This window comes from Onychostruthus taczanowskii, unplaced genomic scaffold, assembly GCF_017590055.1.
Source record: "Onychostruthus taczanowskii isolate IOZ18803 unplaced genomic scaffold, ASM1759005v1 scaffold26, whole genome shotgun sequence".
Classification (NCBI taxonomy): Eukaryota; Metazoa; Chordata; class Aves; order Passeriformes; family Passeridae; genus Onychostruthus; species Onychostruthus taczanowskii.
The window spans coordinates 5,187,433-5,207,259 of record NW_024499906.1 but is presented as its reverse complement, the minus strand read 5'-3'; the positions used below and the strand labels follow the sequence as shown (position 1 = coordinate 5,207,259).

General features: G+C 42.0%; 1 protein-coding gene across 1 annotated transcript in view; it reads left to right on the top strand.

The window, feature by feature from the left end:
• The first annotated feature begins 14,971 nt into the window (after positions 1 to 14,971).
• The window catches only part of ENOX1 (ecto-NOX disulfide-thiol exchanger 1), a 352,320-nt gene continuing 347,464 nt past the window's right edge, over positions 14,972 to 19,827 (top strand). The window contains exon 1 of the mRNA XM_041407302.1: positions 14,972 to 15,249. The gene's annotated coding sequence lies outside the window, so the exon portion shown is untranslated. The remainder of the gene's footprint in view (positions 15,250 to 19,827) is intronic.

Here is a 19,827-nt window from a genome sequence, read left to right as displayed (position 1 = left end):
ATTAAAATTACATGACATAAATCCCATCTATTATCTCCAGTTATCCCTGACTGACTCCAGGCCAGGAATTAATGTAGCTCTATCCATCATAGTGAGACCATAATTGAGTTACTCTACACTGAGAGCAATAATACTTTCTGTGTTAAAGGATAGCAAGGAATAATTTTAGAAACTCTAATAAGTTGTGTGACCTCCATGCTACATTTCTGAAATTGAATTCTCCCATGGCAAGACAATTGCTCCCCCGCAGTCTGCCTCTCACTGCAGACAAGTCATAAGAAATAATTCAGCTATGGTTTCATGGTCTATAAAGAATTTCCCTCCTTCCCACTCTACTGTATTCTCTTCATGTCTTCTATGTTTTAACATATTCACAATTAGTTTCTGAATTGTCAGGATATACAGACAGGTTAGCAGTGTCTTTGTAGAACTACCACTGCATCATTCACTACTTCACCTCTTGCCCTAAACAAATTTTTTCTTAAAGGTCTTTAGCATTCCAGTCATGTGAATTGTCTCACCAGTTGTTAATAATACTTGCATAGTGAAAATTTCCAGAGCCTTCTTTGCCATTTGAAAATTGGCACCTAATGACCAGAAAAACTTTGAGCAGCGGTTGGAAACAAAGTAATAAACTTTGACAAGTGTAGCAGAGCAATGTGACTGGGAGACAGACACAGGCTGCAATGAATAGAAGTGATAGTAATTGGGGAGGGGAAAACAGTAGCCTGTAGGCCTGTGTCCATTTTATACTACAGAGCCTGTAGTGGAACATGAGGTTCCTAAGTCTGAAAAGTCCTCAATGGTCAGCTGATAAGCTTGTCTTGCTCCAGCTACTGGAGAAAAGTAACAGTACATGTCAGGGTCTGTTAACTCATGTGACAGGGACCCATGCAAAAGATCTGAAGGATTGATCCTGTTGATAACTCCACAAATGTCAGAAAAATCTCACAAGGTTACTCTTTTTTTTTAAACTGGCTCTTTCAACTAAGCTATTTGTTTGATGCTCAGTTTTCCATGGAACTCCTCCTCTTCATGGCTCCTCCAGTGCTTCCTCACAGGGTGAAGTAGCTGCTTAAATTCTTTAAGGCAGTAAGTATAGCAGCTGGAGAGGTAGCACCTAGATCCCATTGCAGCTCAACACTGCAGCTTCTCCTTAACTCTGTGATCTAATGGCTCAAGTGTGTTCAGCACCATGGGACCCCACCTTTTGCTGTTTTCTGCACTAGAAAGTAAATGTTTTGAAAGTCCCAAGTGAAAGAGAGTTTTCATATTAATGTTCTGTGTTTTGCTGCAGGCTCTCTAAGGTATTCTGTTATTCTGCAGTAGTGTATAGCAGTTCCTAAACCTCCAATACCCTCAAGATCTGTTTTTACATTCATTTGAGAATTTGAGTTTTGGTGAGCTACCCACAATAACAGAAATCTATGGCTGAACTTGTATGGCTGAACTTGGAATCCTACCCAGAGTGAGGTTTCTAACAGAAGCATGTGGAGAAGAAATTCATCCCAGTGCAGTTATGTAATTCCCTGGTCTGGTTCTGAGTGAAGCTGTGTGCAGAAAAGATTTTATTTTCTAGATAGGAAAAAAACATTTTTCAACAGATTGTTTGCATTACTGTACACAACTCCTCCCTGAATTGCTGGAAAATGTTGTTTCTATAGCCATACCCATTTTAGTGAACCTCTCCTTTATAACTATTCAATTATTCATTCTGCTGCTCAAGAAAACCAGCATAACAATGATTTAACACAGCACTGCAGCAATTAGCACTCACAAAACAACAAAGAAACACCTCACTACTCAAAAGGGGATCAAAGTGTGAAATCACAAGTAGCTCATTACAAAAGTAAATCATTACAATAACACCACTTCAGTTCTTAATAGTAATCACAGTTTTTTGGTGGATTTGACTCCTTTCCTTCAATACCTAAAAAGAAGCTACAGAAGATGCTTATTCCATTTTAAGAAATGTAGTAATTAAGAATTTCAAAGCTTTTCTGGTTTTCTGTTGAAAAGTAGGATCTAATAGATCAGTTGCTGAATCACTGCAGCTTTTGTGTAGTCTAAATCCTCTCACTTCAGTAAGTTGGAGTCTGGAGTGGAAAAAGGAACCATATGTTGGCAGTTACACCTGTAGGGTGTTTATCTGTCACTTTGAAAACTTAATCTAACTCACTTTGCCTTCATATTGCCCAAGCAGCTGCAGATGGCTTTCTTTCCATTTGAATGGCTTTGGATTCTCTGCTTCTCTCGTAAGTACTTGCTTGCTTTATTTTGTTTTTGTCCTCATGATACATTTTATTACTAGATGATGGTAGAAAGGATTTTGACCATTTTTATGCTATTGGCACCAGACACTTTCCTAAACATGCTTGCTTAGATCTTTGAGAGTGCTAATTTTCTCATGCAAAGGGAGTGTTAAACTTTATTTAGTGTCCTTCCCAAATGCTTTAATTTTCTGATACCATTTAGTATAGTTGTATTTGCTTTTAATACTTGCATGTGGAAAACAATGTACATTGGGAAGCAAACAATACAAAAGCTGTCATAAAGCATAAAGGAGCAGCTGATCAGAGAAACAGCAATGCAACGTTGTTTTCAGAAGCAATGGAACACAAGAAGAGCTGACATATTGTTATGCTAACATTTTTAATTAATGATGTATAGAAGGTCAAGTATAAATGAGAAAGAGAAGATCTGCTAATAGAAAAGATGTGCTAGTATACTAAAAATAGAAGTTTCAATATGTGCAATAAAAAAGCTGAAAATTCTGATTAAATGTTTGATTGGAAATACATTGGTTGAGATTTTTTTTTCTCTGCTGAATAGAAAATGAGGCATACTTGTGAGGGATAACAAAAGGGAAACTTTGGCATTGAGAGCAAATTACCAGTGTGAAATACGTGCCCACTTTATTTCTTCCTCATTCATTTATGGCAGTCGTCTTTGGGGCGTAGCTGGGGACAAGTTTGTTTAACCTGAGGGTTGCTTTGAATCGATAGCCAAGTGGGAGTACTCCTTCAGTGGGGATTTAGCAGTCATGAAAGCGAATGGTCTGTTTCACAGCCATCAAACCTCTCATTTCTGCAGCTGTGCCTAGTAAACTCCAGCTGGGAAAGACGCTCCTCAGCAGATACACCAGTGGAGTTCTTTAGTGCTGGGATTCCAAGTAATTCCTCTCCCTCCATAGCCGGCACTTGATGTTGTGTCAGCTGATCAGCCCCCTCTTTGCCCACACGGCAGAAAGACTTTCCGTAGTTGAATGGGCAGCAAGGCAGGAGATCACCTGCAGCGAAGGATTCATCCTCTCCTCAAGTAAGTGTCTGTTGGTGAAATTAATTGCTCTAAGAAAGCAGAATTGCCCTGCAGTGGTGTCCTTCACTAGAGTTTTTTTGGTGGCAGTGGAGATGCCACAGCAAATCTTCTCTTCCTGCGTTTGGGACAGAGATGGTGACATTCAGAAAAGTCAAGGCAAACAGTTGCTTTTGAATTTCAAATTACCTTTTCTGTTGAGGTACTCCACAGATGGTTCTGCCAGCATTTCCCGTTAAAATCTCCTATATTTAGAAATACACAGCTCCATCAAGAATGAAAGTACAGAACTTGGCCCTCTAGAGGGTGATTTTATCCATGTGAGATAATTAAACAGATCCACATGGACAGTAAAATTCGTTTTTAGGCACCTGTGGCATTATACTCCTTCCATTCAATAAACATTTTGCTTGTTTTACTGCATGTTAAATGGCTGATCTGTAATGAGTAATTTTGTTTCATTTTAATGAAAAAACAGAAAAATTCTTAAAAAACACAGAAAACTTACCAACTTTGCTCAAAAGTGAAATGCAGACAGAATCTTTGATATTGTACCTCCCCTAAAGCAGTATAATCATGGTCATTTACTGTCCCAGAGCCTACAAAATACGGCAGAGACATTACACAAGACAAAGTTACAATTGTTACAGCAAAGTTACTAAGATTTGTAGTCAGTAATCTGTGGAGAAGAAGAAAATGTGAGAGTTGAAGACTAAGATAGTACAAAGACTGTAATCTGGTGCCATTTTTTAAACTGGAATAGTTTGAGGTAACAGGTCTCAAACTTCCACTGTTTCTAGCATGCTTCTGAATTCTCTTCCAGTTTTAACTGCAGTCTTTTATTCCTGCTCCTGGCTGCGAATCCTGCTTTTGCAGTGAAACTTCTGTTGCACTCACAGCCTTTACTGAGCTCTAATCCTGTGTTTATGAGCCACTGTAGTTTTCACCCAGTGTATTATTTTGTACATTCTGCTTTTCTTCATTTATAACTATCACCAGACATTTTAAGAAAGATGCAAGGATGCATTAGAAATTACAAAACTCACATAAAATAATTGTCACTTGACACTGTGAGAAGTACAAATCACATCTTTTGGTCTGTAAGGTGTCTGCCAAGTCCAAGCTGCCTCACAACATTCTGCAGCAAATTTGGTCAGCACGGTTGAAGAAAAGGGATTGTCTGCACTGAAGTGATTGCTGTTTCCACTTCTTTTGTTATCGTTCCCATATCTGTAGCTCTTTGACATGGCAAGTCACTGCTGAGAGAGAAGTGCGAAGTGACTGTCAGCTGATGGCCCAGCATCAAAACAGACCAATTAGCAACATCCCCATCTGCTGCCTAGGCTCGTGCTTGTTCCCAGCCTGTTCTGGGAGCCAGGAATTGAGCTGGAAGCTGTGGCCTTTATGCACAGCAGCAAGTGGCCAATTTCTTCAAGGCTACATGTTGTCCAAATAAATTCTTACAGGAGCTGGAGAATGGAAGTATTACCAGCACCTTTCTTACAGGAGCTAGGTCTTTTCTCTTAAGAGGACACCACAGACTAGCCGAGAGCCATTTAAGACAGCAGGTTGGAGTTGGTGGCAAAAAGAGAGCTGCTACCCTTGCACATCCGTACTGGGACAGAAGCTGCCCTGTGTGGTGGAAGGAATCAATGTGCTGAACAACCTCTTCATTGGGTTAAAACCTTTCAGTAATCTCACACTGATGAAAAATGGAAAGGGAGACTAATGAAAGCCTTATCCTGTATGTAGCAGGATATCAAATCCTTAGAACTTTGGATTTGTGATACGGGGCCATCAGCTACTGGGTAAACTAAACTGAGAAAACATTTGCACACATTGACATGAAAACAGAGTCTGCTAGAGCAGGTTTGCCTGCTAGTCACAAAATGTATACCACTTTTATTGTCATAAGCTTATTTGTGGCTCCCAGGTACCCCCTTTCCTAAGTCATGATTTCACATGTGGCAATAGGGTTCTTAACCCATGTTTTGTGATTTTACATTTCAGAAGCCTCTCATCTTAAGGGCTGTCTGTAAGGCTTGCACAGCAACTCCAGTGTTCCCAGTCCTTTCCAGAACAACTCCAAAATGGAGTTGCATTGCCTGAAATTCCTGTGTCTGTTGCCGAAACTCCTACTCCTGAGGACTATATCAAAATCCTGCCTTGAGGTCCAGGAGTGGAGAAAGGACTCTGCAGTGAGAGTTGTCTGAGTATCTTTGCCCTTCTGATTCTCAGGTGATTAGAGTATGGTGCTAAAATGCCAAGGTTGTGGGTTTGATCCCCATATGGGCCATTCACTTAGGAGTGGTCCATGTGGCTCCATTGTTGCTCCATTCCCTTCCAACTCAGAATACTCTGTGAAATCTACATCTGTGTCATGAGATGGTTTCCATCTTCTTATGTTTTTAAAATCTAAAATCACTCCATGAGGCACAGGTAAGCATGATCTTCATTGGCAGGAGACAAAGCTGAAGCCCAAGAATCTGTAACTTGCTCTGATGTGGGTTCCATTTGTAGCAATAAAAGCCCTGATAACCTGCATTCCCATCCTTTCCTGCTTATTTTTTTTCCTACTGGGTGAAAACTATCATAACAAACATATTTTATGACAAGTCAAACCAAAGGAGAGCACATTCATGAGGATTTGCATCTGTTGGAGTTTTGTTATATCTAAAAAGAACTTACATTCATGCTTTTTCCTCCGAAGGGGCACTAACAGCCACTCTACTTTTTTGCGAAGCACTTGGCATAATTGTATATTTTTGCAACTCTTTCCCCTTTGCCAGATACTGTGATTGCACTAGTCTCTTTTTCTTAGGAAATCAGACTAAAATAGCTATACAGCCAAATTTGCTTTTCCAAGCAAATTATCCAGATACATTAAAAGCAACAATGAAAATAATATCTCTGGCAGTTCCTTTATACAGCGAGTCCAGTTTGACCCAGAGGAGGTGCCAAGACTGTGTAGTGTACCTAACAATAGAACATGTCACAGTTCATGTGGTTTTCTGAGGCATAAGCCAGAGAATCAAATCTTGCTCCTGGTGTCAATCAGGAAAAATATTGAACTGTAAGAAAGAGATTGACCCATAACATCTTTGTCTGTCTGTATACTTCTTCTGTCAGGGCTGTTTACATTTTCTACTTTGTTTAATAGCAGGAAGTGGAGTGGGCGGAAGGGAAAAAGCCCATCATGACTGGCGGTTCTTTTCCTAACAGAAAATTAATTGGGAGGGATTGGAGAAGCTCTCTTCTCTCTGAGGAGCCTCATCCCTGATTTGTCCTCTGGGATGGCTGCATCTGGTTCAACTTAGCTGCATCTGTCTTCAGTATCTACCCTTAATCCAGTTCCACATGTCTGCTGGAATCCTGCCTTTTCCCCCTTGCTTGCATCTTGCAATTTTTCTTTCTCCTACTACTCTTATTTCATTTTAGGCTTGTTTGCTTTATGGAAACTCCTGTAAATCATTCCAAGATGAATGCTAGCTACAGTCAGGTTGGCTTGATTTCTTTGGTGTTTTAATGCTGCTTGCAGTAGCTATACTACACAATCAAACTGTGACACTGATCAAAAGCAAAAGAGGCCAGTAGATGGCACCATTTATTATATTATAGAAGATTCACAACCAAACCTTGGAGGGTTTTCCCCTCTTAAGCCTGGCTGTCAGTAAAATATAAATCAACCCTCCATTTTCAGAGATGTTACTTACAAGCTTAGTAGAGACCTCACTTTATATCCTTTCCCAGAGCTTCCTGGGAAGGACTCAGTAACAATGCCTTAAATGGAAAAATATTTTAGAAACAATAATGGAACTAGAGGTCAATAGGTTACAGCCCAGGGGACCTTTCTTCTGTTTTGCTCTTAAAACACACCCCATTGCTGCTTTACTTTCTTCCTTCTATTAAATAACAGATTTAGTTTGAAGTGTGTCTCCAAACCTAATGCCTTCAGAAAAGAATCAAGAAGTGGTCAATTACAAACATGGTTTAGCTCTTCTGTAATAATGAATAGCTGTATTTTATTACAACATATAGCAGCTGTTATCTAGGGCTCTCAGAGTGCTTCAGAACACTAATGAACTGTGCCTTGCAACACCTCTGCCAGATAGGGAATTGTAATTCCCCTGAAGTCCCACTGACCACAGTGGCTGCTTGCATGGTCCTATGTGACAGAGAAAGATATACTCATGTGAGTAAAGAAAAAAAGTAAACAGTGCAATATATTGTATGCCATTTAAAGTATTTATTTTTCCCAAAAGGAAAAAAAAAAAAAAAGAGAGAAAAGGAAGTAGTTTCACCTTTCAGGAGTTAGCCTCTGCAGCATTTTTGGTGAGGGATCAGACTGCTTGCTTGAAGGTTAGCTCCAAGTTTTCAACTGATAGTGCATGCACTTTGTGTGCTTCAAAGACAGATTAAGTGACTTCAGCATCATTTACTATTAAAGGTTAAAAGCTGTTGCTCTTTCTAATCTCCTGCTGCAGAGCCAATGTAATTTTAATACTGTGTGCTGTGGAAAAGGAAAGAAATGCAATGCTGAAACATTTAAAAGGATATATTTTTCCATCTTTATTTTAAGTTATGAAAACTGGCTGCAAAAAGCTAGTAAGTGTTTCCAGTCAATGATAGTTTCCTGGCATCAAAAGATTCTGAAAATGAAATGAAATATCCAGCAGGAAAAAAGCCCCTACACACCAAGAGGAGAAGACAAAGAAAAAGAGAACAACTTGGATTTTCTATATTTATCTCTGTGTTATGTGTATCCGCTTCACTGGGTTGTCAATTTTAATTGGACTGCAACCTACTGTAGTTGGCTTCACACTGGTTCAATTAAAAAATCCTGTTGCTACTTTTCTTCCATATTACTCATAAATAGGAGTATTGTAGGAGTAATAATGTTAACCCCAGTGTCCTGGCAGAATGCCAGCTTAGGTAATTATATTCCGCCTATGGAAATTTCAGTTGCCGATTCAGCTGAATATATTAGTCTTTATTTTCCATTCCTGATCATCACATTTCATAGCACTGCTGTGCATTGCTGAAGAGCCACCCTACCTGTGACTGCATTATAGTGATGGCTGAACTAAGGAAAAAAAATCCGAATCTCTCCTCCTAGTAAAAATCTAGACTACTTACAACATCAAAGTGCAATGTTGGGGTGAGAGTTGCTTGAATTAAGGATTATTTCATGGAAGTATGCATGGAAAATGTGGATGGACTGTGCAGGTAGTTAATGGCTTGTAGAAACTTTGAATAGTGATGTGGTTATGACAGAGAACAGTGGAAGGATTTTATAGTCTCACTTAAGGAGATCTTCGCAGGCAAGGTAGGTCAGGCTGAGTCTTAGACTTGAAGAATGGTCTAGTTTGGGAAAAATAATCCTTTAACAGCCCATGGGCTGTTAAATCTGATGGGATTGCACAAGGACTACTTATCACATAAGGCAAAAAGAAGAGGGACAATTGAGGAAAAAATGGTGATAGTGCCCTCAGAGAAGAGTCTGGACATAGCAACTTTATACATAATCTTCTGCAAAGGTGTCACTATGAACAGTTTAAGAAAAAATGCAACAACAACAAACCTTCCTCCTCTATCTCCCAAGAACAAAAATCAAGACTAGCCTTCTAAAATTGAATCTTGCAGAATGTTTACTTTTGTCTGTTTTGCAAATTACCCGTGGTGTTGTTGAAAAAACAGATATTTGTCCACAAAATAATCAGTGCCTACTTAACTCAGTGTTTATTGACATTAACATAAGAAAAATTGCATAAGTCTGTGCTTTGAGTACACCCTCTTCCCCCTGATGGGGCAATAATATCTGGATAAGAATAAAGAACAAGTATTATGCCTACTTTGAGTGATTTCTAAATAGAAAGTACAAAATAAGTAGAACAATGATAAAGTATAGTATGCATTCATGAGATCAGCAGCATGAGACAGAAAAAAGGTCAAAATACCAATCTTCTCTTTTGAAAAAAACTCTGAAGCCAGGGAGCTGTGTTGTGACTCAAAAGGCAGAGAGGTATCTTAATTCGCAGACTTGTGATGATGATTTGGCATCCACCTGTGACTTGTGTCTTGGGGATGTCTACAGCTTACAAATATTCTTAGTTTTTGCTTCATTGGCTAGGAAATGGAAACTGCATTTTTTGTCTTTGTCAGTCTGCTATTTAGCTTGTATTATCCACACTGTCTCTCTACCTGAGTTTACTGAGTTTATGCAGTGTTGCCTTGTGAACTGTCTTCATATTTTTTCCTGTGGGATTATAAAGACCTTGTTCAGCAGACTTTTCCTTATCTAAGTCAGAGTGATTATTCTGAGAAGCCTCTTTGAGTTAACTGGAGTTTCAGTGGAACTGGCCACAGGGTGGAAAATCATCTACGTGACCAATGATGTGAGCTTTGGCCCAAACATCCTGCTTCCCATATGTGGTGGTTTTGAATTCTCCTAGATTTAATTTTTCACACTTAGGAGAGGAGAACAGTTGTTTTCATTTCCTGATAGTGACTGGAAGATGAAGACCAAGCTTCAGGGCCAGTGGCAGTTCCCAGGACTGGCAGCATTAGCTCACGTACCCGATCATATGGCAGCGATGCAATCCGTTAGCATAGGGTACACAGGGAGCTGTCAGGTCTGTAGCAATCCAATTAAGTTACATGGTTTCTAAAGCTAGATGATTTGAGGAAGCTTAAAACAGAGTTAACACTGTGCTGGCTCAACGGCTGTGTCAATTATCTGGTTGGACGTGCTTGTAACTCTGCCTGCTGAAGCATGTAGAGGTTTTTTTCCTTCCCTTCTTCCCTAAAGCAAGACCAGGGAGAACACATTTAAGAGTTAATTATTTCCTACCTTTATTATTATTTATTGAATGAGAATCCTTATATATATTTGAAAGAGATAGTCATATCACAGAGGAAAAATCCCCAACAGAATAAATGGATTGCATAATGCATTTTTCAGACTTTTTCTGAAACTGAAATACTTAAGTTCCTTTATAATAGCTGAAGTGGCATTAATTTGCATGGAGGTCACTATTTGACCTTTGCTGTGGGAAGTCTACGTGTTTCTTGTCAAAATCTTTTCCTTCTAACCTTTAGTTTCAGATATCTGCCTGCATTTCTCTGTGCTGTTCCCATTATCTTTGTATCTGAAATGCGTGAGACAGAAAAGGAAAGTGGCTTTGTGGCATAGCTCTCTATTTTTTACAGCATCTCTCTTTGTGGCAAGTTAATGAAAAGCCCTGTGTGAAGCCCTCTCCGAGCTCAGCCTTCCATCCTTCCCAGGTATTCAAGGACCTGCAGTCAGGTAACCCTATCACTCTCTCACTGCAGGCTCCCCACAGGTGCGTGTTCTTCACCTTTTGTCTAGTAATTTGTACAAGAAGCTGCCTTACCTGCCTTGTGGGAAACAGGCAAGATTACCGTACTTCTCAGAACCCTGCTTCTTTTTAGTCAGAGGGATTGTCCACCTACAGAAAAATTACCTCGCTCCCCCTTGGTGAAAAGCCTGAGGAAAGAAAGGAGTCACTCACTGAACACTAACAGCACCTGGCCTTCTTCATCTTATTGGGGAATTAAAATCAATTTTAAACAAAAACACTCTGCTGCCAGCCCTGAGAAGCAAAATCACAGTTGTGACAAAATAGATGACAAAATTAATACCTGCCTTTACTGGGAACACAGTTTCAGCCCAGATACATTGATTTACCAACTTGATCTCATTTCCAGCCTCAGAGCAGGAAGCAGGAGAGCTGGCTGCATCTGTGCAGGAGTGAATACAATGCACCGTGTTATGTTTCAGGAAAAGTGAATTGCAAGAATAAAGGAAAATTCGCAAAATAAAGCCAAAGATGGAGGAGAGAGTGGCTGCACACCTTCTTTGGAGACTCCTAAACCCAACCCAACTCTGCAAAGGTTCCTCAGAATTTAACACTACCAGAATTGGTAGAATTATTTAATTTTTATACCATGTAATGGAGAACACAGTTTTGTATGCTGTATCAGACACTGATGGAAAAGGAACTGTTTTTCTCAACAGTTTAGTTGGCATGAGCATTCCCATCAGCTCATGTCTTACAGAAAACATTCTGCTAAATTCAGAGGTTAGCTAAGTCTGGCCTTCTGAAGAATAAGCCAGTATTGATGCAGATGTTGGTGGCTGGTTTTTGCAATGGCTTTTGAAGTGTTGAATCATGGACTGCTCCATTCCATTTTTTGAATCAAGATATTTATCAATACATGTTGATACATTGCCTCCTAGTATTCTGTTTGCCAGCCAACAAAGCTGACTCAGGAAGACAGACACATGCATGCCTTCCAATACAGAAATCATGTTCTCAGAACAAATTCAAATCTTCTGCTGTGAACTTGAGTATGACATTATATGTAGAAAACATGGGTTGAAAAAAAAATTAACAAAAATGGCCCATCTGCAGTCACTGGCAAAACTCCCGAGGGAAAGCTAGGAAGAAGAAAAGGAATCAGGAAAATTTTTAAACACAGTTTTCTCTTTTACTGTGTTTCTAATCCCATCTTCTTGGCTTCTCTTTGTCTTGCTTTGTTGTTGTTTGTCGCCAGCCTGCATGTTCTCAAGGCTTTATAGTTCATCTTAAGGGGTGACCTGGAGAGCATATTTTCCCTGCTAACGAATAACCTGGATCTTTTTCATCACTGAAGCCAATCAGAGGCGGGAGATTACAGTTGGCAGAGGGCTGAGATTTGCATATTAACAGCGCAGTTATTGAAGAATAGCTGTCTTGCATTTAGACCAAACTGTGCCCTCCGATTCGCCAGCACCGGCTGTCAGCTAGTGCAGATGAGGGATTCAAAGGTCAGATGGTTTTTATTGTTTGTTTTTGTTTTTTAATTTTTAAAGAGACAACTGTGCACTACTAATGATATTAAGTCAGATAGTGAACCCCACATGCAGGAAGCAGAGAAAGTGGAGTGAAGCTGCTTGGCTGTGGCTTTGTCGCGGCAGAGCCGCTGTGCCCTCTTGTTGGCTCCGAGGAGTCTCCCTGCCTAATGTATCATATTGTGTATATTAATGTTTCAGCTTTACAGTTCTATTTCCATTAGGGGAAGATTGCCCGTGAGCCTCTTAGTGGATAAATAGGAATTTACAGCTTTCAAAAATTCTCTTAAAGCTTGCAGGATCCACAGAAGAAGGAATTACACATGACTATTTTTGAAGCTTTAAAAGGTCCAGAGGGCCTAATTGTGCTCTCAGATATGTCTGTGCTGCACCGATTGAAGTCTTGGGATATAATGCATGCTTATGCGACAGCTAAAATGAGTCCTTTTTTAAATGAAAAAAAATAATCCTTCAGTTATTAAAAAATTAGATTGTAAAGTCTCCAGAGTCAAGCCAGCAGCTTCCCAAGAGCTATTCAGAACATAACAAAGTGAGGTCTTGGTTGGAACTCATCTCTGTGCCAACCTGCAAATAAAAAATAAATGCTGAACATGTTAGTGAAATTCAGTAAAGACAGTAACACCTTCTTCTGCAGATTTGTGCATCCATGTTTGTGTGCTTGGACTTGTGCAGGCAGTTCTGTGGCAAGGAAGGAGGGGACAACCCTAAATTACAATAATGAAATAACCTTAACAAGTGTGTTCATGCTTCGTTCAATTACATTAAACAAGACCAACACTGGCAGAAATATTTTCTTTTACCTCTGTTTCATATCAGCCAAGTCTTATGCAACTGACAAGAGTTAAACTTTGTTTTGTTGTTGTTACCTGTGAGTGTTTCTAAGTGCAATAGCATTCTGTGACAGGAGAAAGAAATGAAGAAGCAAATTTAACACAGACAAAGGAAATACAGTTCAGAAATATATTCAGGCCCTGAAGTTTGTGTAGGTTTTTTTCACTAGTCCTTGATTTTGCAAGCTAGTTTACACTACAGGCGAAATACAAGTTCTGCATGAATTTCTCCATGGGATTTCTGTGTGGTTTTCAAAAGGTGCTTGCTTAGGGGTGAACAGGCTTAGGGCCTGGGCTTTAAAGGACTGAAAAGATGTGTTTTACTGTAAATAACTTGGAAGACAATTCCCAAGCTATAATTATGTCTTACTTTCATCAGGGCTACATTTTAACAGAAATTCTTCCAGCAACTTTTTCTTTATTCAGCTATCTACCACTAAAAAGCAGAGCAAGAACCAGTCAGGTAATAGTCCACATCTGCACAGCTGGATCAAGAGTGGCTCCTGCTCCTTACCTAAATCAGTGCATTAATTTCCTTATTTTGTCCTCCATGTGTGTCCTTGTGTTTCTCGGTACAATATGTGTCAGTATTATTTGTTGTCACTTCTCAAACTAAAGCTGTGACACTAACCCTGCCAGCCAAGGGAAAAAAACCTACACACAGAGGCAACACAAGCCAGTATTGTTTAAATCAGATGAGCCCAGTGGTGTGGAAATTGCTTCTGTTGCATAAGTGTGCTCACTGGTAGACCCAAACTGATGGGCTGGTAAGCATGCATAATTAGCCCAGCACCTGTGGATGTAATTCCACACTGCTTTGGTGAAAGAAGTACTGTAGAAAATAGCAGGCAGGAGATCTTTCTATCAGATTTTCTTCCTACCACTAGAAATCATAGCTGCTGTGTGCAATATTTAATGTCTGATGTTAGTTTCCACCTTTCAGCCACAGCCACTTTTCACTTGCCAACTAATCGTCACCTAGAAGTGTGCTGAAACACATTGGAAATGAGCATACAAAGGCTTTCTCCAACACTAAATCACAACCATCTCTACAGAGGAAAGCACTGCTTACAGCAGCCGTGCATGGTAATTCGGGCCAGGAAAGAAGCAGGTTTTCCCCTTCCAAATAGCAGGAAGACTTCAGATTAGCCAGCACTGCCCTTGGGAATAGAGGTGCAGCTGCAAAAGCCTTCCTTAACTCTCTGGTTCAGAGAGGTGTTCAGCGGCCTCTCTGGGAGCAGCCTTGGGCTCTGGGGAAGCACTTGTTGCTGCCAGCACCCCGGGCCCCAGCGCCTTGTCCTGGGAAGAGCTGTCCTAGGTCACCTGCCCCTTGGCTTTCCGGATGAAAAGGTGAGGTTAGGTGCTCTTGCCACACTTTGTTGTCTCCTGCCCGGGAGATGAATAAGCAAAAAACCAGACCCTCTAGCTAAGGGTGTTCCCTAAAAGTGCTGGTTCAAAGCCAGGCTAAAGGGTAGGTGGAAGCCGCGTAGATGAGACATGCAACTACTCCTCACGGTAGGATTCCCAAAGAAAGCACCGATCCCGTCAGATAGGGTGCAGCTCATCAAGCTGCACAGGCTGCTGTGCGCAGCACAAGAAGCGTTTGAGGTGGGGAGGCCTCGGGGAAAACTTGCGGCAGGATGCTCAGCTCGGGGTGCCTGCAGCTCGCACTTCCCCGGCCCCCGCGGCTCCGCAGGGCCCGCTCCCCGCCGCCCACCCAGGGCTTCGCCCCGCTTCGTGCGGCCCCAGCGCCCGCCCCAGGGGCCGCGCCCGGCACCTCCCCGGCGGGGCCGCTGTCCCCGGGACGCCGTGACGGCTGTGCGCTCCCCGCCCTTCTCACCGCCCCTCTCCCCTTTCCTCCTCCTCCTCTTCTTCCTCCTCCTCCTCCTCCTTCGGGAGCCTTGCCTCCCCTGCACACCTGCCTTGCCATTTGTCGGCGGCTTTGCTTGGAGGGGAGAATTTTCCCTCAGTCCCTTGCAGCATCCCTCCCCGGCACACGCACACACACATACACACACGCACACACACGCTCTCTCACACAGCCGGACAGGCAGAAGCACGGCGCTGCCCGTGCCTCGGCAGCCGCCGCCTCTCCGCGCCCCAGCCCCTCGCTCCCCGCCGCCGCGGGGCGTCCTCCGCCTGCTGCAGCGCCGCCGGGCCCGGCAGCCGCCGAAGGGGGGCGGCGGCGGCGGCTCCCGCTGCTCCGCGGCCCCGCACCGGCAGCGGTAGGTAGGTACGGCGGTCCCGCGGCGGCAGCCCGCCCCGGGCGGCTCCCGGCGCTGCGGAGGGACGGGGACGGAGGGAAGGAGGGAGGGGAGGGCGACGGGAGCGGGGCGAGACGCACTGCCCCAGCCCCGCCGGCGGCGCTCGCCTCGCCCGGCTCCTGCTCCGGCTGTGCTCCCGCGGGGCCCCGCGCCGCCCCCGCCGCTGCCCGGCACCCCCCGGGCACCGGCTCTTCCCGGTGAGTCAGAAAGTTTGCTCTCCTGGGCGCCCGGTGTTTGTTGTTGTTTGGGGTCCGCCTGTTTAGGCTGGGCATTTATTTTCCCATTCCCGCTAGCGGGCTATTTATTTATTTATTTATCTTTTCTTCCTATTTTTTTTTTAATTGCAGTCGCTGCTGCAGCGCGGGTAGAAGCGGGCTCCCGCGGCCGGCGCTGCCCCCGCCTCGCTGGGCAGCCTCCCCCGGGGCACACGCGTGGGCGGGCGGGCAGCGCACCCAGGGCGGCCGGAGCTGGGGTCCCTCCCGCTGCCCCCCTTCCCTCCAAGAGCTGGGTGGCTGCGGCTAGGATGTTGCCGGCAGCCTTCCTGCAGTTGGCAGAACAGTTTTTGGTGGCAGCTCGGGAGAAGACTGTCCCATCCCTCTCCTGTTTCTCCTCGTTCCTTGAGAGAGTGTTTTAAAACAGGTTTCAGTGAAGCTGTAGGTGACAGGATCCCGGAGTCACCGAGACCTGTGCTCCCTTTTGTAACTAGCAGTGTTACTGTAGCGGGTTATCAGCTGGGGAACAGCCGTATTCGACCCTGGTGAGGAGAGGGATTGGTTGTGGGTCATGTCCATCTTCAGCTGCTTTCATCTGATTGCTAGAAGTAGCTTGCTGTTGTTTGGGGTAGAAGAAGCTCGCTTGCATTTTACTCTTTTGTTCTTTAATTCTAAATGTGGTTTGGTGGGGGCTCCTAGTTTCTGATAGGAAACTATCAGAAACTACAGAGGTTGAATAAATCCATCTCTGAGCAGGAGAGCTTTCAGGTCCTTCCCATGAACTGTGTATTTTCTATGTTGTGTGTTGTTGCTTCTTTTTTTCTTATCACTGGGAGTTCTGCTGTAACGTCTCACAAGCTTTGATGGTTTTTTTTGCAATGAACCTCATTCATTTTTTTTCTCAAATTTAAAATGGAGTGATAAAATGCATAGGCGTTAATAAGTGAGTTGAAAGGACTTTGAAATAGTGCATGTTGTGCATGGTGTGAAATTGTAGATATACATAAAAGAATAATAACTGCTCTGCAGGTTTTATTTTAAACCTTCTCTATGACTTTGTGCTGAACTCTCTTCATCTGTCTCTCAGCTTTTAAGTCTGATTGTTTTTTGCACTTGAGGTCTCCTGTCTTCTTGTGGGAATGCATTGGTAGGCACCCACATTTGCCTGGTTGTCATAATCTTCTTTTCACTCATTTTGCAAAGACTTGCCGCGGTCAAAAATAAGTGAAACTTGATATTGTGGCTTTCAATTTTAGATTGCTTTTCCTCCTGGTGCCTTTATTTATTTCTCTATTTGATTATTTATTTATTTATATTGCAACTGAAGAGGGAGGGGAAGATTAGGGAATTGTCTCTGACTCTTCTATATGTCCAAAGATACAAGACAAAAAAAAAAAAAAAAAAAAAAAAAAAAAAAAAAAAATTAAAAAAAAAAGGTAGTGTAAAGAAATTAAAACACTGAAACAACCTAGATCTGAATTCCAAGAACAAAAATTACGGTGGCATGTGTGCTTGCCCGCACCAGGAATTCTGCAGCATGTGGTATTTACAGAACTTGCAGTGTACAGTAGCTCTCCAGTAGTAAGAGAATGCTTTGTATCCTTGGAAGTGAGAGAGTCTTTGACAAGTCAGCAAAACTATAGAAACAGTCAAGGAACGCTGATACACGTGTGAGTGTGTGCATATATAAATATCACCAGATTGCCCGAGTTCATTTTTCCTCAGTATAGTTTGTCTGCCTCAGCCTGGAATATATACATGCTTTCCCCTGAATTTTGAGGCATTTTTTCCTGCACTTCTCTGTTTGCATGTGTTTTAATGTTAGTCTTAATCTCGCTGTAAAATACAAAATAATCTGGTAATAGATTTAGAAGACTTTATTACCAGGCAAACCAGGCAATAGATCATGAAATCAGACAATAGTATTTTGTTTCCTAGCAACCCCCTACTGCAAACAGAAAACAAAACGGTGGTGGATGCTTCCACATCATGATAGCTATATGTCGAAATGCCCAAGTAGTAGACACTGAAGTACTAATTGTGCTGGGAGATTCACTCCTATTTATTTCAGCTGCTTAGTTAATATTTTCCTTTTGTGAGAAAGATTTGGTGGGGTAAATGCAGTTAAATGGTTAAAATTTCACTCTGGTCTCATAATAATAATGTCTGTTAGAATGAAGAGGGCACAAAATTAGGTAGAATTTTTGCCATTAAGAATGATTTGGAGTTGTCTGTTCATATTGCAGGACTGTTTCTAAATCTGTGCTATTACAGACCCTTCAAAATCAGATATATCATCTCCTGTATCCAACATCCAATATCTTTCTGGATTTTGTGTTATTAGTCATCCTTTAGCTTTGTGTTTTAAAACTATGTTTATTAGAATATATTGAAAGAAAAAATCCTTTGTGGCTCCTAGGAATAGAAAGTAAAATCCTAGATGCCTCCTTGACATGTTTACGTTCTTGGTACCCCGTTCAGCCCTTCCAAGGAATCAGTACTATCACCGTGCAGCAGGATTGGCTCCTAAGCCATCATCTTTCTAAAAGTGCTTTTGATAATGCAGTAGTTCCCTTAGTTAAAGTGCCTGAGCACTGAAATGGCATCTCGACCCTGAATCAATCTGGGATGCACTTTGTGCACTGCCATCTATCTGAAAAAATCCATTAGTGCAAGCTGGAGATCTGACCTGGGATGGGTGCAGGTGTTTGTGCTCTGGAAGCTGCTGGATATGCTGAGCTGCCGTAGGTAAAGGAGCTGAGCAGGCACGAATGTGTAGTTGTATGTACAAGGCAGCAGAGAAGTTTCTATGATTTTGTCTCTCTTTTATAGGAGAAAATGGCAAAAAGGTGTTTGCTGAGTTTTACCTATAAGTCTTCACTATCCAGCAGTATTTACAGACATCACACAGTAAATTGAACCAGAGGTAGTTTTCCTATTGGTTGCATCAGTGATTCTGTGAAAGTGAAAATATTATTCCAGTCTGGGAAACTGTAAAATCACAAGAAAAATTTGCTGTGGGGAAGACAGCAAACTTAGTCAAGTATGCATTATTAAACAGCAGTATTTGCGCTAGGCATGCGAAGGGTGTTCTCTGGGTGACTTGGGGGTTCACAGCAGTATTTAAGAGATCCCATGTGCAGTCACAAACAATTTATTTATATTGCCCATAGGTGTTTTCCTGGTTCATATCAAGTACTGAGGTACAGAAGGGTTACAGCAGATGCCACTTGAATAAAAAGGGTTGAAGTGGAATGGTCAGAGAGTATTATAATTCTGATAAATATCTATGAGCAGCTACTTTCTTGTCTATATTTGAAATCACACATTTTGGTGCCATAGCATGTGTGGATGGTTTAGTTTAGAACGTGCTAATTGAATTTTGGAAGGCTATATGCATTGAGAGGAAGTAGTAATTTTCCAATTTTTCTTCTCTGTTTCTTTCTCAGATGGCACTACTCCCAAAACTTGAATCTTACAATTAGGTAGCCCAGAGATGAAGCTTGATATGGCTGCCTAATTACAGAACCTACTTCACCTCTGCCTGTGTTTGCCAGGCAGCAGAATGAGAGAAGGCAAAGAAAACAAAAAGTACAAACAAAAAACAAGGAGGAGAGACAGGTCATGAAGTGTTCTGTGTATAAACAATGGAAGTCATTGGGAAGTGATTTTAAATACTCTCCACAAAACTTCTTTTATGCTAACTGCATTTGTTGCTAGTGGTAAAGTTTTCATCTGCTGTAATGTGGGTTGGCTGCTGGTGGAGACAGCCAACCCATGGCTCAAACCAAAGGCCTTCTTCTCCCTTCTCTCCACTAAAGATCATCTTAAGCGGAACAGTGAGTTACATCCATTCCATTTAAAGGTGTTTAGGAGACAGGAATTAAGAAATGGACAGCTTTGTTCTCTCTCTTAACTGCACAATGATGGTTGTGGCTAATGAGCTACCAGGGAATGTGCTGCATATCTTGCTGAGATACACAAGCCTTTCCAATGTTTTTTTCACAAGGCTTTCTTTTATTATTATTTTTTGTTATAAATGAAAATTGCGAGTCAGCCAATTTTAATAAAAATATGAAAAATAAAATTTATTTCGCGACCGTAATAACAGTCCGATGGCCACCACCAAAAACGGACAGCGTATCACCCCCGGTCGATGATACGGGTGAACGAGAGGAAAGCACCCCCTCACTGGTGCCTTGACCTCCCCGTCCACACCAACTGCTTCGAGGTAGCAGTTCTTATACAGTTTATTTCGCCCGCGGCAGAAAGTCTTTGTTTCTTTCGGAGTTCTTCATATTCATGTTGGTTTCTTTCTCTGGCTTGGGCTG